This window comes from Manis javanica, chromosome 3, assembly GCF_040802235.1.
Source record: "Manis javanica isolate MJ-LG chromosome 3, MJ_LKY, whole genome shotgun sequence".
NCBI lineage: Eukaryota > Metazoa > Chordata > Mammalia > Pholidota > Manidae > Manis > Manis javanica.
This window is the reverse complement of record NC_133158.1, coordinates 149,143,510-149,163,120: the sequence shown is the minus strand read 5'-3', so window position 1 is coordinate 149,163,120 and position 19,611 is coordinate 149,143,510. Positions and strand designations below refer to the sequence as shown.

Below are 19,611 nucleotides of genomic sequence, written 5' to 3'. Positions count from 1 at the left end.
AAAGAATGGAGGAGGAGGAATAAGAAGGGAGAAAAGTAAAGAATGACCAGACAGGGTTTTAAATACCTCAATAAGCGAGTTAAGTTAGACAGTAAGATACTAAAGAAGCTAACCTTGAACCTTTGACAATCACGAATCTAAAGCCTGCAATGGAAATAACTACATATCTTTCAATAATCACCCTAAATGTAAATGGACTGAATGCACCAATCAAAAGACACAGAATAAAAGAATGGATAAAAAAAAGCAAGACCCATCTCTATGCTGCTTACAAGAGACTCACCTCAAACCCAAAGACTATAGAAACAAAGAAAGACTGAAGGAACAAAACAGCAGCAGAATCATAGAACCTAAGAATGGACTAACAGTTATCAAAGGGAAAGGGACTGGAGAGAAAGGGAGGGAAGGGAGGGATAAGGGTGGGGAAAAAGAAAGGGGACCTTACAATTAGCATGTATACTGTGGGGGGGAGGGTATGGGGAGGGCTGTGCAACACAGAGAAGACAAGTAGTGATTCTACAGCATCTTACTACACTGATGGACAGTGACTGTAATGGGGTTTGTGGGGGGGGATTTGGTGAAGGGGGGACCCTAGTAAACATACTATTCTTCATGTAAAAAAACCTTAGGCATGAGGCATCATTAAACATTGATGAGTTTAGTTTGGCACAGTTTGGCTCAAATTAGTCTAGTACTTCAACAAATTCTAGAAAAAACATGAAAAAATGCAAGCTTAAACATCACAATTTTCCAAATGTGCTACATTCTGCACCAAACAGACCCATATAAATAAGTCTCAGTCAACTCCAACTAATATTCAAGTAAATAACCCCTTACCCCTACCCCCTACACACCCACAAAGTGCAGGCTGACAGGAGACGTGGACACGCACATATGCACACACCCATGTAATAAGTCCTTACCTTCATGGCATGGATTTCTTCAAGCAATCGTTGTGCTCGTCTCTGGTTTTTTAACAGTGCATCTTCAGTACCCCTGCAGATAATACAATATGTAGCCAAGAAAAGCATTTCTCTTAGACTCATATCAAATGAAAAATTTCGTTCATTTCTTTTAAAAAGGCATAATAAATCTCTAAATAACACTCTGTCATCTTGTACTGTCCTCAACAAACTCAATTCCATCAACAAACTCAAGTTTTTGGCAAAAAGCATTGTCCCAGCATTATATTAATGACTATTAACATTAACAGTTTGCCTTCTATTCCTTAATAGGATGGCCAAATAATATTTTCTAAGTAACAGATTAATAACACTGTTTTAACATAAAACAAATTTCATAAGCTATAATTAAAGGTTGAATTAAATTTTATTAAATGAAAACTTCTTCTCTGGAGTTAATGAAATATCTAAGTTAAAAATCTGACTATACTGGAGAAGAAGGCTATCTTCTGAAATATTTATTAAGAAGGACCAAGAAGTTAATCAGGAATAAAACACATCTTAAAGCATAAAAACTATAAATAGCATATTTTTCCTCTAATACTACTGAAACTAAAATTATAAAGTACATTTCCAAAAAAATTTAGGTTGAACATGTTGTTTTCATAACCATTTCCACAAGACACTGAGAATTTCAAATTAATCACCAATTCAAGGAATAAAGTGATATAAAATCTTTGTAATGGATCCAAAGCATTAGTACATTTGTTAAACTATAGCAACATCTTAAAGTAACTTCCAATAAAATAAAACACACAAATAACACCAAAGGGCTTTCATTCCAAAATGGAAGAAAGTAGAGTTTGGGGCAAAATCAGAAGAATTCATCACATATTTTAAAGTAAATAAGGTCCAAACCATATAATGACATGCTGACACAGCACATTTTATCTCACTCACATCCTTTCACATATAAAACAAAGTGCTGCATGAGTAAGACATTTAATTATATTCCTCTAGGTCGCACCCTTCACTTTTGTAAATACTGAATAAAAACAACTTTTGACATTTTATTAGTACCAGGACCATTAGTTTAAGTGACTAACTTTTTTGACTCCAGTCTGCTCACACTCTTGACAAGTTTTCAGATAAAAATTCGGATTCTCTTCACTTCTTTTCTCATCTTCACAACCTGTGAGGAATAAAGCCAAAATTAGGATGGCTCTTAATTCAAGAAGAAACATACTTTGTTTTGAGTCTTATTATAGATTACCAATTGAACCAAATTTTTGTTTAACTATATTCAGTTTGATGAAATCAAACCTCTTCCATAAACAGCAAAGGAATAAATCAACATTCTAAAAACATGTCTGAGGATTTAAGAGAAATAAGTTGTGATTTTTAAAAAGGTCATAGCATTCCCTGTGGTTAGTACATTGATATCACCCATACATCCTGTTCCTGGATCATAATAAACGATGAGTTCCCTGAGGTCAGAGACCATCATGTTCATCTTTGTGTCCTTGTGGTTTAGAACAGAACTTCACCCATAATGGGAGACATTTAATTTCCTGAAGGAGTGTTTGGAACAACAATAGCAAATATGTCAAAGAATTGTATTGTATTTATTTATAGAGCACCTCTGCATTTACTTTTGGTAATATAGTATTTCAAGCATAACTTTAAAAGAAACACCAAAAACACAAGGACAAACACCAGATACATGCTTTCAATCATCCCATTAGAGAACAATGTTGAACTCTAGAACAAAAAATAGAATTATTGCCAAAGAGATGGAGATATTATAATGATAAAGAACTCCAAATCATGATAGTGCTTACTACCAGAAAGGATGCTATTATTTTGAGTTTATGTTCATCTGTCATTGTTAGGAGCCATACATCTTATAATTCTTCCTGTAATGTCCTTCTCCTTCTCTACTTGAGGAACTACATAAACTTCAGTTCAGATATAATCTCTCCTGTGAAACCTTCAATGATTTCTTCAGCTAAACATAACCTGTTCTTCCTTGAGGTTCCCTCTATACTTTGAAGGTAGGATCTCACTGTACTGTCACTAACTGCACATGTAAGGCTGCCTTCTTCTATAGTCTGACCTCCTCTCAGAGGACAGGGCCTTGCAATATTTACACAGTATTTTCTGTGCCTTGTAAGAGTGCCTGGCACACACAAGCCCTCAAATTCTTCTCACCAAAAGAGTATTATCAACCTCATCCTGTTTCTTCAAGGCTCTTGGATTTAGCCTTAACAGCTTCTCTTATCTCTTATCAGTATCATTCATCCCTTATCCACTGAAGATATTGGCAACCAATTTACAATTTCTCTCCATCCTAAGTTTTGCCATCATTCTGGGTGAGGTAGATGTCCACTTGAATAACCCATCTGATATTACATCCTCACTTCTTGACTTCCTCTTTTCTAATGACCTAATCTTTTCCATCTCAGCCACCCACAATTCCATGGTCAAACTGTAGCCCTTGTCATCACTAATAACTACTCCATTTCTAAAATCATGAATTCAAATACTCCACAATGAGATCACAACTTCCATCAGCTTGCTTATTCAACTTATCCACCACAACGGTCTGTGACTTCACTGAAACCACCAGTTCACTGACCCTTTTCACCTTCTCTCAAATGGTTAGGCCTTTTAATTTTCCTTTTATCCAGTTTGGGTACATGATCAACACTTGCCAATACCTTAAACTCCCTCTAGTTAATCCTGGATGAAAGCAACATTCTGAGTCTTTTCTCCCAGCACTCCAGTAGGCAGGAAATACTTGAGATTCTACGATAAATCCGCCAGGGCTAACATTGACTGGCCTCTACACTTCCTAGTAACTCTACTGTACTTTCTTGGTCAATACACTCTACAACAACTATTTTAAACCTTCGCGTGCTTTCCTAAAACATCTGACGTTCTTCCTCTTTTTTTCAATTTCATGGAGAAAGTAAATATCAGATGGGAACCATCATTTTTTATTACCACAAATACAAATTTACTTGCATCCTCATCCTCTATTAATAAAGTTATAAGAAATACCCCTACACATATGTCAGGTTAGTCTCCTAATTGTGTTTTGGGAGCCTATCCTTTTCTGCCTTCCTAGAACCCTTTCTATAGATTATTCCTTTCCTCTAGCATTGCCTATCTCTTTAAATGGATGTTTCCCAGTGATTTTTAATCATGCCAGGATCATTTTCACTAAAAACACAACAAAACATCCACACTACAAAGTTTACTGGGAGCACCCTCTCTCTTCAGCTGCCTCAGAACTAAGCTTTTAAAGAGTTCAAACTATTTCATGCATTCCATATAATTCCAGTTTCCCTTCCCAATGGTCTGCTTAAAGCTATCACAAAATTCAACAGGAATTTTTCAGACTTCATTTACTTGACATCTGAGCAGCATTTGACACTGCTGACTGTCTCCTCCTCCTTGAAACACTCTGTCCCTGGTTTCCAGGATAGATCAGTCCCCTGGTTTTCCTCCTTCCTCTACACACTCTATCTTGGTTTTCTAAGGCTCACAGACCTCTAATCAGTCATGAGTTCAAGGCCAACTCTTCTTTTCACAATATACCTTTGAACCATAAAGATGTACATGTATATATTGTTTTAATTTGCCACCTAACCAAAGATGACTCAAAAATTTCTACCTTTATCTGAGATCTCTCTTTTAGTCCAGATCTAAATATACAACTGCACCTGCCTACCTGATATTTCCTCTTGAGTGTGTTTAAAATTATTTCCAACTCACACTTGTCCCTCCCCAGTTATCCACAATTCAGTCATAATACATTATTTAACATGCAGATCCGATGTTACACTTTTACTTAACTCTCCCCAGTGGTTTCCAATTGCTGTTAGGATGGTCACACAGGCCTTTTTTATTCCTTCATACTTGCCATGATCACATCTACTTCCAAGTCTTTACACTTGCAATATTCTCTGGTATAAATGCTCTTTCTCCCCAAGTTAGCTTGTAAACATCTTATCCCTCTGATGTTGGCTCAACTGTCATTTCTCAGGGAAATATTTTCTGGCCTCCTGAAGAAGGTAAAACATTCAATTTATGAGCACTTAGAGTGCTGCTAGAACTTATTATGACTGTTAGTTTTAGTTTAATTTAGTTCAATTTTACTTTTAATCTATTTATGTTTAATGTGTCTTCCTTCCAGTAGGTTATAAATTCCATGAAAGTCAAGTATCTGGTTTTACTCAACACTGAATCTTACCACCTAACACAGTGGATGACATAACAATTACTCAATAAATATGTTAAATCAACAACCAGAAAGTTTGCAATACTCACTTGTTCACTCACTGTTTCAAGTGCAGAGTATATACTAACAGAATGCAGAGTAATCATGTTTCTTTCCCACTAGATATGTTAACCTCTTTAGATTTTGTTTCAAAGTTAGATCCACTTAGAAAAAAATCACACTGTAAAGAGTCTCTTCAGTAAATGTTGTTGAGAAAATTGGATAGCTACATGCAAAAGAATGAAACTGGACCACTGTCTTACACCACATCCAAAAATAAACTCAAAATGGATTAAACACCTAAATATAAAACCTGAAACTATAAAACATAGCTTTTATTCAACTAGAAGAAAACATAGGCAGAAAGCTCTTAAACATTCACATTAGTAATTTTTGGGGGGATGTGTCTCCCCAGGCAAGGGAACCAAAAGCAATAATAAACAAGTGGGATGACTTCAAACTAAAAAACTTCTGCACAGCAAAGGAAACCATCCACAAAATGCAAAGGCAGCCTACTGTATGGGAGAATATATCTGCAAATTATATATCCAATATGGGGCTAATAAAATATATTAAAAAACTCATACAACTCAACTCCAGAAAAATAACAAGTAATCCAATTAAAAAGTGTGCATTGTACCCAAATAGACTTTTTTTCTAAGAAGGCATATAGATTGGCCAACAGACATGAAAAGATACTCAACATCACTAATCATCAAGAAAATGCATATCAAAATCACAATGAGACACTTCACACCAGTCAGACTGGCTACTAATATCAAGAACACAAGAAATAACAAGAATTGGAAAGGATGTGGAGACAGGGAACTCTCCTAAATTGTTGATGAGAATGTAAGATAGTGCAGCCACTATGGAAAGCATTATGGAGGTTTCTCAAAAAATGAAAAATACCATACAATCTAGTAATTCCACTTGTGGGAATTTGACCTGGAGAAAACACAATCACTAATTCAAAAAGATATATGTACCCTTATGTTCAGTGCAGTATCATTTACAATAGCCAAAATATGAAAGCAGTGTAAGTGTCCATCACCAGACAAATGGATAAGGAATATGGGGTACATATGTACATAATGGAGTATTACTCAGTTATAAAAATGAATGAAATCTCACCATTTGCAATATAGATAGACCTAGAAGATATTAAGCTAAGTGAAATAAGACAAAGACAAATACTGTATGGGGAACCTAAAAACAAAACAAATGAACAAACAAAACAGAAACAGATCCATAAACACAGAGAAGAGACCGATGGTTGCCATGGGGAAGGAGATAGGGGGATGGGTGAATTAGACAAAAGGGGAAAAAATTAGTCAGAATGTCTGATATCTTGATATCATTGGCAGTGACATGAATATATACACATGTCAAAATTCCTCAAGCTGTACACTAAGATTTGTGCATTTTATTGTAGGTATCTCAATTAATAAAATACATGTAATCAATGAAAAGTCATTTAGACTAGGTTTAAATGAAAAGAATTGCTACATTTTATAAGCAACATAATAGGGATTTATGACACTTTTTTTGAAAATTACATCATTCATACAATAATTAATAACAAGTGATAAATTATGCATTAAAACTTATTAGCAAATGTTTCTAAGTGCTATACCCTGCTGGTGTATGAGGTAACTATACAGCATTTGCTAACCACTATAAAACAAACTTAGCTAATAAATCACAGAATTGGTCCTCAGTTGCACTGCATTCCAATCACTGGAGACTCCAATATCAAAATTCCAATGTAAGAAGTTCTATGGTTGCCAGTACTGTATCAGGGAATTCTTAAAAGCAAATGGAATATTTCATTCACTTAGTTTCATGCTGATGCCAAAAAATGCTTTCTAGCCTTTTTTTTTTTCAGTACGTATACTGACTTTAGTACTTTTCCTTCAGTATACTGATTTTTACAGTACCAGTGTGTAGGCAGTAAGAAAATTTGAAAAGCTCAGTATATTAAAAATCATTACTATATTCACTTTGCGTAAAAATGGAGTTAGTTTTATTTTTCTCCCACCTACTCACCTCAAGCACTTAGTTTCTTCCAAGAGCATTTCCATTTTTGTTCCACTGACACCTAGCTAGTTACCAATAGCCTTTCAGTTAGGATTTGAAAGGTTGACAATGAATTTGCATCTACTATGAAGCTGGTTGATAACCCAAAAGTCAACAAACAGGTCTAAAGCACCCAATATCATCAGAATGCCATGCAGTTTGAATACCAATGTTTTTTGTTTTTTGTTTTTTGATTCTTCAACCAAAAGCACACAGAACTATCACTGTTAGAAATGTGAAAAAGTATAATTTTGATGGGGGGGGAGGAAGGAAAGAGAAATAAAGTGAGCGGGAGAAAACAGCAGCATAATAATGGAAATCCTATGTGCTATCAGAGAAGAAATAAAATGAAAGAGAAACAACAGGAAAAAATATGAAGACAGAAACTTGTAGGTCATCACTAAGACTGACAAGCCCAAACTGAGCGCTTCCAAACAGCAAAAGAATGCATTTAATATCACCTATGAGAGCGGGAGGAGGAGTGAAGACTAGCACACAGAAGCACACAGCACAGCTGCCAGAAGGGAGGCATCACCGAGAACCCAGCCGTGCGGATGCCCTCAGTTAACCTGGTAATGTAACCTGCAGCACCTCTTCAGTAGACAATGACACAAAAAGGGAACCACAAAGAGCAAAAGCTGGCAGTGTCCAACTCAAGGAGATTCCAAGAAGAGTTCCCCTGCTCAGAGACTTAAGAAATCCAATTTGTACTGGAATAACTCAATAATGGGGACAGATGTGTCATAACTAAACACTGAATCATGTAACTAAAACAAAACCCTCTCTGTGGTTCTATATGCCAAGCAGCTAATGGAGATCAAAGGAAAGGAAAATAATGTGTTTTACAAGGTGAACGCTCCTATCTACATTAGATATATTTCTTAATAAGCCAGCTTTCTCATGCCAGCTTTCTCATGTACGTAGACTTCTATAAGCTTATGGTTAATGTGAACTGGCTTTTGAGAGAATGACCTACACTTGTGGGGTGACACTGATAACACGTGTCTGATCTACAAAGCTGAGAGCAAACATAAAGGTAAAATCTACTTTGAATCGACTCTCAGTTGGCTAACTGCTAGCCAGTCAACTAGCCAGGCTCTTTTGGTAATGCACTGACTCTGCCATGCATTTTAATTAACCTACAACAAAACCCCAGGGTTCTTACAAAACAATTATTCCAAGAGCTAGTACTCTTCTAGGGAAGCTTGCAGTATGAAGAAAAATGAACTATTAAGGATCATAAAAATAATGCCTCAAGTTTTCATTCAACAGATAAGCACTGAGGATATGATCAGTAAGCAAAACAGTAAGCAAAAATTTACTGACAGGCGGAGAGCATAAGAAATCTCTCACACACACACACACACACACACAGAACAATGACCAGAAGTGCTAAATAAATTGTGCAATTGGAGCTTATAAAAGGAGTAAATGAAAGTCAAGAAAGGTTTCCCTGAAAAAGTGAAAAGTAAAGTAGGAGTATGAAATGTAATAATGAGAGGAAAAAGAGCTTCGGGTAAAAAGAATACCATGTACAAAGGATCTAGAGGGTGCTGTGCTAGACAGTGAAGGAAGGCCAGCGCAGCTGAAGCACAGAGACTGAGGAGGATGTGGCAAGGGGAGAGACTGGCCTTACTTAGACTGTTCTTCACCAAAACCAACGGAGCTACCACATAGGTTTCAAGAAAGGGGTGGGGAGGTCACATGATCAGATTTATGTTTTGAAGACAGCACTTCAGCTGCACTAGAGAGATCAGATTAGAGGTAGTGAAGGGTCAAGGAAAATTGCTGGGAGTTAGTTGGTGCGAGATACAACCTAGACTAAGATGAGGGTGCTGAGTAAACAGTAATGCAGAGATCTGAAAGATAATAGTGAATTTGAACTCTTTTTCAGATACATTTTTTTCCCTTGAAGTTAATTATTTTGCCTATTTTCTATGACACATTCTAATTTTCATGAGCTATTTTATAGTGATGACATTAGCTGTTTATATCATATTGCTGTATTTCTTTTTTCTAATTGATTGTCCAATTTTTTTCCTTTGGCATGTTCTTCAGTTTTTCTGTAGGTGTGTCCATATTTTTTTCCCTTTGTAGTTCTTCTTTCATTTATTTTCAATTTCAACACCTTCCCTCCTCTCCACTTTTTTCTCTTTTTCCCCCCACCTTCATACTAGAACATAAAAAATTTGCTTCAGTGTAGGATGTGGATAGTTCATTCAGACACCCAGCAAACATTTACAGAGCACCTACGTTGTAGGGGAGAGAGACACAAAACAGAGAAACAGGTACAAGTGTTTCCAAAGTAGAAAGCACTCTGGCTGCACACAGAACAGACACCTCGCCCAGACTGAAGAGAATTGTCAAAACTCCCTGAAGGTCAAATTTTAACTGTTCTGAAGGGGCCTGGAAACTAAGTGCAAGAAGAAAGAGCCTTAAATGAAGAGTGGTAAATGACTACCACTCCTACTCTTGGAGTAATTTCAGAATTGAACAGGAAGCTCACTAGCATTTTCCATGAATTCCCAGGGATATCATTCCAGGTAAGGTCTCAGACTACCTCAGAGGTAATCTAACCGTAAAAGCCCACCAAATGTTTTCTGGAACTAGCACAAGCTTAATGCATGCTTATGAATATATACTAAATGCACTCACAGTTTCCCTTTCCAATATATTTAAAATGAAATCTAGGCTTAAAACCTAACAGCAAAGCAATAACATATTTCAGTTTTATTTCCTACTTCACCCCACAAGTTTCCATCAATGGACAGTTATCTATCTCTATACCTTCTAAGAGGCTTCCTACTGCCACCTCTTTCCTGCTTATTCCAGTCCCTCTGCCTGGAATGCCCTCTTCCCCTTCCCTCATCACCAACTGAGATTCCTGTGTAAGTTCCTTAAAAACCAAGAACAAGTATCACTCACTTCATTTTGCTCTGGGCATTATTATATATCATAGGTGGATGTTTCTTACCCTTTCCTATCTGAGTGTGGCTTGCCTGACTATTGAAAGTGTGTCATACACAACTTCATAAAGTATGAATAGTGACTTAGGGGCAGACACCTTCATACCCAATGAATAAAGATAACAAAAAACTTCCTTTGCTGTAGCTGGGTGATCCTCATTTGACCCTTGCTCTCCCAGATTACTTTAGGTCTTCAGATGACTATGACTCCCTTGAAGAGAAGCGGAAACTGGAAAGACGACAGCCGCAGAAAGGGTAGCCTACTGATATTGACACGTTATGGTGGAGGTGATGAGAGCAAATGCCTGATTCAGGGCTGGATTTACTAAAGAGAAAGAGAACTGGATACAGCATGCATTAAGTGGCTCTCAAAATTTCGGTGTGAATGGAGAGAAGACATGCGGCAACGAACATAACACAGTTATAAACGATACGGTCTCATACAAGAGCTGCCGTGTGTCAGGAATACCCACGGACAGTACCCACGGGTCTCAATCCCGCCCTCCCCTTCCGCCGGCGAGGAAAGGCAGGTAACGCGGAATGGCACCGAGCGCTTCACGGGCTCCAGTCAACACAGCTCTCACGACCTTGGGAGGAAAGCACCACGAGCTTCGTGTACAGACAAGGGCACCGAATGCAGAGACTGAATCATCTCCCCAAAGCCTCCCACACAGACACCCACGGGATCGCGGGGCCAGACACACGCTCCTCGCTGCGACCGCCTGCAGAACAAGGAGGCGTTCCCGCCGCCGCCCTGCGCACCCCAGGAAACCCGCCCGCAGCCGCGCTCCCCGCCCTCGCTCCGCGCCAGACCTCGCGCCCGCCGGAGGGACGCAGAGGGGCCGTTCCGAGGCTGGGGGACCGCGGCAATTACCTCGTTACTGAGGCTCGAAGTCGCCGGCCGGGCCACGACAGGTCAGGAGGGGCGGTGGCCGCCGCCGTCGGCACGTTAACCGCACCAGCCGGACCGCGGCTGCGTGGACCCCGTACGGGAGGCCCTTCCGTCCAAAACTTGTCTGCAGGTGGCTTCGGCCGACGCCCTAGGAAAAGCGAGACCGGCTCTGACGCGAAGAGCGGTACTGAGGGGAACCACTTCCGGAGCAGAGGGCCACGCGCCGGAACTGCGCTCTCTCGTGGAACCCGGGCTCCGGCTGGCGCCTCAGAGGGCGCGATGCTAGCAGGGCTTGTTGACTGGAAGTGTTCAGGATGCTCATTTTATTATACTCGTTCGTAGGCATGGCCTGGTTTTGGAAGAACATTGGCTTTGTGTCCCAATGTGGGTGAGGGAGCTTTGATGGAAGGATTGAGTGATTAATCTTTGTGCCGAGTTTTTATCTAGTGTTTGTGATGATTCCTGCCTTTATAACAACCACGCCTTATCGCCAGCCTTATATTATAGATCAGCCTCGGACATATTCCTCTGCACACTGTAAGATTTAAATGTAGATAGTAAATGCCTAAAGCAAGACCCGGCTGTGCATTTACTGCTGCCTGTGGAAATGTCTGTTTTGAAGGATTAGCCTGTGGGAGAGGAGGCGAAAGGAAGTGAATCTGAATAAGAAAAATGTATTAAAGGTTAACACGTGGTTTAAGTGAGAGTTGAAATGCGTCAAGTGCAGGGGCAATCACTTTGCATGAATTATCCCCAAAATATTCAGATATCCGGTGAGATGGGGACTATTATTATGATTTTACAGATGTGGCAACAGACTTCGCAGGAGCCAACTATTTTATTTAGCCAGAGTTGCCCAGCTGGGGCCAATCACTACTGCAGGACTCCAGGGCTGGTTACATGGTCAGCGAGGCCCAGTGCAAAATGAAAATACAGGAACCCTCATTCAAAAAGTAGGAAAAATGTCTTCTTTTTTCCGTGGTGACTTGGTGTGTCATGTGTTTTTATTTGGCATTTAATCTGAAGCTCCTCAAGCACAGCAGTACTAATGGGTCTCGTGTAGACCCTCACCTGTGCCTGGGACTCCTGCCGCAGGTCTTAGAGACGTGGGTCCTGGAATACGAGGACGGTAGTTTCCGGGCGAAGACCCGCAAGTGGGAAGCCCCAGAACCCAACTGGGAGGATGTGGGAGGCAGGGACGCCACACGACCTGAAACTAAGACCTTGACAGGTTTTCCATTGGCCCCCTACAAAACTCAGAATTCAGATAAAATTATTAAGAGTTTCAAGACTGTGGTGAAAGCACATTTAAGCCAGTCCCTCTTATGACACTCTAGGAAGACAGCCCTGTGCGAAGCCCATGTTCTTCGTTTGTGATTCTGTTTTTAAATTATACAAACTCAGACTTTTATTTGGATTGGTATTCTTTCAGTTTAATGTGTGATTTGGATACAAATAGCTTAATGGCTTCTTCCTGTTTGACTAGTGTCACATAAAGGTAGTTTTTGCCATTAATAAATCATACCCTGAATTGTAATTGTATCCTTATTCATCTACTTCCCATCATTAAAACTGAGCTCTTGGTGTGTAGGGGCTTTTAACCCAGGTGGGTCATAGGCACAACATACAAAAATACATAGGGAAAGACATCTTAAAGACAAATGTAAAGCTTTATGGAAAATGCTTCTCCTGTTTGGGAGAGAGGTGTTAAAAAAATTGATTCCATGTTCCTTCGTGTATTCTTCATGTTCTGTCTACACATGTCACAGGCTCTGTAGTGTTTTCTCTTGAGCACCCCTCTCCTTCTCCAGCACTTCATTTCCCAGCCACCACAGTGTCATTGAGCTCTGCATAGTTGTTTTCTACCTTTCCATAGCCCAAGCGCTCTCTGTGGCCTGTGATGCCCCCTACCATATCTGGGTTCTCAAGGGCTACTTCTCAAGACCAGGTCAAATTCCACCCATCCTTTTTAAGAATCTTATTTGTAGCCCCAAAGCAAGTTAATTTTCCTCATCGGCAGTTCATTCTTATATTGTTTACAATAGTCTAATTTGAAATTTCTTTTGTACTATTTTTTTTTACATTATAAGCACTCAACAACCTTAGATAGTCATTTTTAAAATGACGAATTGTTTTTCATTGTCTCATGTGTGTTATTTCCAGGTCACTCTATTTCTTCCTTTTGGTGCTACAATCTCAAAAATTATTTTCATTCCTTACAGAGATGATTCTACTAATCTGCTCTCATGAAGGTATGCACATTTCCTCTACTAATAATGTATTAATCATGTTAAGTTTCTCTAGAAAGCAACACATCAAAGCCCACCTCTACATTTTATTCTTGAAGAACTGATCTGGATAAGTTAAATGCTGTCAGATATATCAGATAATGAAACTATTACCATTAAAAGCATCTAGTGTGAGACTGTTTCTCCTCTTTATTACAGTGTTCCAATAAGTGAAAGTAAGGATCCACCAGCATGTTCAGTGGGGGCTCAAGTTTTTTAATTTGAGTTTTCTCAAGAGTTTCTGAAATCTCACTGTATTTGTCTGCTTGGTTGCCACAATAAAATATCACAGACTGGGTAGCTTAAACAACAGAAATTAATTTTCTTTCAATTCTGGAGGCTAAAAGTCCAAGATCAAGGTGCTGTCAGGGGTGTTTCTGGTGACAGCTCTCTTCCTGGCTTGCAGAGGCTGCCTTCTTGCTTTATTCTCACATGGCCTTTCCAACATGAGGGTAGAGACTCTATCTCCAAAAAGTTATGCAAATGACTATATGCATATGAAAAGATGTTCAACATTACTAGTCGTTAGGAAAATGCAAACTAAAGCTACAAGGAGCTACCACTTCATGCTCATTAAGAGGGCTAGTATGAAAAAAAAGAAAATACCAAGTATTGACAAGGATGTGGAGAAACTGGAACCCTGTACATTGCTGATGGGAATGTAATATAGTGTAGCTGCTGTGGAAACCAGTATGGCTGTCCTCAAAAATATTAAACATAGAATTACCATATGATCTAGCAATTCCATTTATGAGAAAAAGAAATTTTTTTAAAAAAAGGAATTTTTAAAAAGGATTTTAAGAGATTTTTGCACACTCATATTCATAACATTATTTACAGTAGCTAAAATGTGGTAGCAATCCAAGTGTCTATCAACAAATGAATGGATAAATAAAATGTGGCATACACATTCAATGGAATATTATTCAGCCTTAAAAAGGAATGAAATTCCAACACATGGTACAAGATGGATGAACCTTGAGGGCATTATGCTACATGCAATAAGACAGTCACAAAAGAACAAATATTGTATGACTGCCTTCATATGAGAGACCTAGAGTTGCCAAATTCATAGGAACAGAAATAGAACAGTGGTTGCTAGGGGCTGAGTAGGGGTCGGTGTTCAGTTGGTGTGGTGATTGAGTTTGGGATGGTGAGAATGTTCTGTGGATGGATGGTACTGATGACAATGTGAATGTGCTTGACACCACAGAACTATACACTAAAAATGGGTGACATGGTAAATTTTATATTATGTATATTTAATCATAATTTTTAAAAGATATACTTTAACTTGAAGACACAATGAAAGATACACAAGTCATGAGTTTCTATTAGTCTCACAACATAAAATACATAAAACAAAGTTAAAGATATGAGGAAAAGTCCTAAACAATGTAAGGAAGCAAGAAAAAAGTTATAAAGCAGTAGTATTGGAAGTGTGATGTGATTGTGTATTTATGGACAGCATGATTATACATAGAAAACCCCACTGAATCTACAAAAACAAAAACACTAGAATTAATAAGTTAGCAGGACTGGACAATATAAAATATTATGTTGTCATTCTATCTCCCACCAAGTAAGTGGAAAATAATACTCTTTTTAAAAGCATTAAAAAAGTCAAACCTTGAGAAATACATCTAACAACAAAGAAGATCTCTAACTGAAAACTACAGAACATTGCTAAAGGAAAGTAATGATGATCTAAATAATGCTTATGGATCCAAAGACAATATTATTATGTCCATGATTTCAAAATTAACTTATAAATTCAATACCAACTCTATTAAAATTCCAGGCAGTTTTTTGTAGAAATTGACAAGGTCATTCTAAAATGTATATGGAAATACAAAAGAACTAAAATAGACAAAACAATCTTGAGAAATTACTTCCTGATTTTAAGGTTTACCATAAAGCTACAGTAATAAAGACAAAGTAGAATGTGTATAAGGATAGGGAAATACATCAGTGGAACAAAGAGTTCAGAAACAGAGCCTTACTGTATGTTCAGTTGATTTTTGACTGAGGAACCAAAGCCAGTTCAGGGAGTTAAAGAAGCCTTTTCACAAATGCTTCTGGGATAGTAGGATATTTTTGTGGGAAAAAATGAAACTTGATCTCATTTCACCTTATATACAAAACTCAATTTGAAATGAATCATTTACCAACCTATAAAAACCAAAACTATAAACATCTTAAATGAAAAAATCTTTGTGGCCTTAGAAGTGAGCCAACATTTCTTCAAAGGGCTTTAAAAAAAAGCATTAATAAAATGTTTAAAAATTGGATTTCATCAAGATTTAAAATTTTACTCTTCAAAAGTCACCATGAGAAAATAAATAGAAAAGCCATAGATGAGGAAAAATATATATTCACAGTATTAATATGTGACAAAATATATTTGTATCCAAAAAATCTAAAAATATCCCGTAAAAGTCAGCAATAAAAAGACAACCAATTTAAAAAATTGGCAAATAATTTAAATAGTTACTTAATGAAAAAAGATGCATGAATGACGAATAAGCCCATGAAAAAGTGCTCAGTGTCATCAGGGAAATGCTAATTAAAACCACAATGAGAAGATGGCTGCGTGAGTAGTTCAGAGGAAATCTCCTTCCCAAAACATATATATATATATGAAAATACAATAAATACAACTATTCCTAAAAGAGACACTAGTGGATGCAGTACAACAGCCAGGATACATCTACATCTGCGAGAACTCAGCATCACATGAAGCGGGTAAGATACAAGCCGCGGCCAGGCGGGACCCAAACGCTCCCCCACCCCAAAACCCGGCGGGAAGAAAGGAGTCAGAACGGGGAGGGAGTGAAAGCCCAGGACTGCTAAACAACCAGCTCTAGAAATCCGCACCCAGACCGCAGACACAAGGTACATGGGGTGCTGGATATTAGAGAAACGGAAAAGCAAAACCTGTGGGCAGGTCCCTGCAACCGGTGCCTCTGAGACAAAAGAAAAGTGAGTGCTTTCTGCAAGTCTTAAAGAGACAGGGACCCCATAGCTGGATGAAGTTGTGCTGGCAGCTGGGAATACCGGGGAAACTTAGGCGTCCTAAATGGAGGCAGTGCAGCTCTGAAGCCCCTCACAGGACTAGGCAGCCTGCCAGTCGTTCCTCCAACTGGCGCGGACCCCGACACATGGGCCCAGTAGCAGGAGAGTGGGAGCGCGCGCTGGGGGCAGAAGCGCTAGAAGGAACCGAGAGCAGATCCATGCGCCACAGGGCTAGCCCACAGCAGCACCACCGAACAGCCCTGGCGTGGCTCTCACGCACCGGCGGCAGTGAAGCCAGAGCCTGGTAGAAGCTGGCGCGGAAAAGCCCTGCGTGCACCAGCAGCAGAGTCAGAGGGAGCAGGCGCGCTCCCAGGAGCTGACCGGAATCCCAGCCCAACGCACAGCTGCCCGGGCCAGACCCAAAGGCCGCTGCTGGTACACAGCTGCCCAGCAGGGTCACCGCTAGCATGGAGGAGCGCACCTGGCGTGCCTGCCACTCCCTGCAGGGCTCCGCGCTGCTCTGACAGACACCCCGCCCACAGCAGTTTAGGAGATTAACCCGGGGGCTGCTCCAGGAGTGCAGGTAGCCGTCACAGGCAGCGGAGAAGGGCAAGGCATCCAGCAAGCAGGAAAGGACTTTCTTCTTCCAGCTGACACACCCACAACCTGCCTACAGCCACCGCTATCACCATGAAAAGGCAAAAAAATCTGGGTCTGCAATGGCAATAAGTACATATCTTTCAATAATCACCCTAAATGTAAATGGACTAAATCCACCAATCAAAAGACTCAGAGTAATAGAATTAATAGAATGGATAAAAAAGCAAGATCCATCTATATGCTGCTTACAAGAGACTCACCTCAAACCCAAAGGCATGCACAGATTAAAAGTCAAGGATTGGAGAAAGATATTTCATGCAAACAACAGAGAGAAAAAAGCAGGTGTTGCAATACGAGTATCAGACAAAATAGACCTCAAAATAAAGAAAGTAACAAGAGATAAAGAAGGACATTACATAATGATAAAGGGCTCAGTCCAACAAGAGGATATAACCATTATAAACATATATGCACCCAATACAGGAGCACCAATATATGTGAAACAAATACTAATAGAATTAAAGGAGGAAATACAATGCAATGTACTCATTTTGGGAGACTTTAAAACACCACTCACCCAAAAGGACAGATCCACCAGACAGAAAATAAGTAAGGACACAGAGGCACTGAACAACATGCTAGAACAGATGGACCTAATAGACATCTATAGAACTCTACATCCAAAAGCAACAGGATACACATTCTTCTCAAGTGCACATGGAACATTCTCCAGAATAGACCACATACTAGGCCAGAAAAAGAACCTCAGTAAATTTCAAAAGATTGAAATCCTACCAGCCAACTTTTCAGACCACAAAGGTATAAAACTAGAAATAAATTGTACAAAGAAAGCAAAAAGGCTCACAAACACATGAAGGCTTAACAACACGCTCCTAAATAATCAATGGATCAATGACCAAATCAAAATGAAGATCGAGCAATATATGGAAACAAATGACAACAATAACACAAAGCCCCAACTTCTGTGGGACGCATCAAAGCAGTCTTAACAGGAAAGTATATAGCAATCCAGGCATATTTAAGGAAGGAAGAACAATCCCAAATGAATATTCTAATGTCACAATTATTGAAATTGGAAAAAGAAGAACAAATGAGGCCTAAGGTCAGCAGAAGGAGGCACATAATAAAGATCAGAGAAGAAATAAATAAAATTGAGAAGAATAAAACAATAGCAAAAATCAATGAAACCAAGGGCTGGTTCTTCAAGAAAATAAATGAAATAGATAAGCCTCTAGCCAGACTTATTAAGAGAAAAGGAGAGTCAACACACATGAACAGAATTAGAAACGAGAAAGGAAAAATCACGATGGACCCCACAGAAATAAAAAAGAATTATTAGAGAATACTATGAAAACCTATATGCTAACAAGCTGGAAAACCTAGGAGAAATGGACAACTTCTTAGAAAAATACAACCTTCCAAGACTGACCCAGAAAGAAACAGAAAATTTAAACAGACCAATTACCAGCAACGAAATTGAATCGGTAATCAAAAAACTACCCAAGAACAAAACCTCCGGGCCAGAAGGATTTACCTCAGAATTTTATCAGACATACAGAGAAGACATAATACCCATTCTCCTTAAAGTATTCCAAAAAATAGAAGAGGAGGGAATACTCCCAAACTCATTCTATGAAGCCAACATCACCCTAATACCAAAACCAGGCAAAGACCCCACCAAAAAAGAAAACTACAGACCAATATCCCTGATGAACATAGATGCAAAAATACTCAACAAAATATTAGCAAACCAAACTCAAAAATACATCAAGAGGATCATACACCATGACCAAGTGGGATTCATCCCAGGGATGCAAGGATGGTACAACATTTGAAAATCCATCAACATCATCCACCACATCAACAAAAAGAACAAAAAGCACATGATCATCCCCATAGATGCTGAAAAAGCATTTGACAAAATTCAACATCCATTCATGATAAAAACTCTCAACAAAATGGGCATAGAGGGCAAGTACCTCAACATAATAAAGGCCATATATCGTAAACCCACAGCTAACATCATACTGAACAGCGAGAGGCTGAAAGCTTTTCCTCTGAGATCGGGAACAAGACAGGGATGCCCACTCTCCCCACCGTTATTCAATGTGGTACTGGAGATCCTACCCATGGCAATCAGACAAAACAAAGAAATACAAGGAATCCAGATCGGTAAAGAAGAAGTTAAACTGTCACTATTTGCAGATGACATGCTTTGTACATAAAAAACCCTAAAGACTCCACTGCAAAACTACTAGAACTGATATCAGAATACAGCAAAGTTGCAGGATACAAAATTAACACACAGAAATCTGTAGCTTTCCTATACACTAACAATGAAGTAATAGAAAGAGAAATCAGGAAAACAATTCCATTCACAATAGCATCAAAAAGAATAAAATACCTAGGAATAAACCTAACCAAGGAAGTGAAAGACGTATACCCTGAAAACTACAAGACACTCTTAAGAGAAATTAAAGAGGTCACTAACAAATGGAAACTCATCCCATGCTCCTGGCTAGGAAGAATTAATATCTTCAAAATGGCCATCCTGCCCAAAGCA

At 38.9% G+C, this 19,611-nt stretch overlaps 1 protein-coding gene across 28 annotated transcripts in view; it reads right to left on the bottom strand.

The window, feature by feature from the left end:
* LOC140848477 (uncharacterized) overlaps positions 1-12,010 on the bottom strand; it is a 103,322-nt gene extending 91,312 nt beyond the window's left edge. For 6 of the 28 annotated variants that reach the window (XR_012129427.1, XR_012129430.1, XR_012129429.1 and 3 more), the window contains exons 1-3: positions 11,107-11,357; positions 2,009-2,094; positions 924-996 (exon numbers count right to left, since the gene is read on the bottom strand). The gene's annotated coding sequence lies outside the window, so the exon portion shown is untranslated. Of the gene's footprint in view, positions 1-923; positions 997-2,008; positions 2,095-11,106 lie in introns of all 28 variants that reach the window. The other 22 variants (XM_073232196.1, XM_073232197.1, XM_073232198.1 and 19 more) reach the window with 17 other exon arrangements.
* Positions 12,011-19,611: the final 7,601 nt, after the last annotated feature.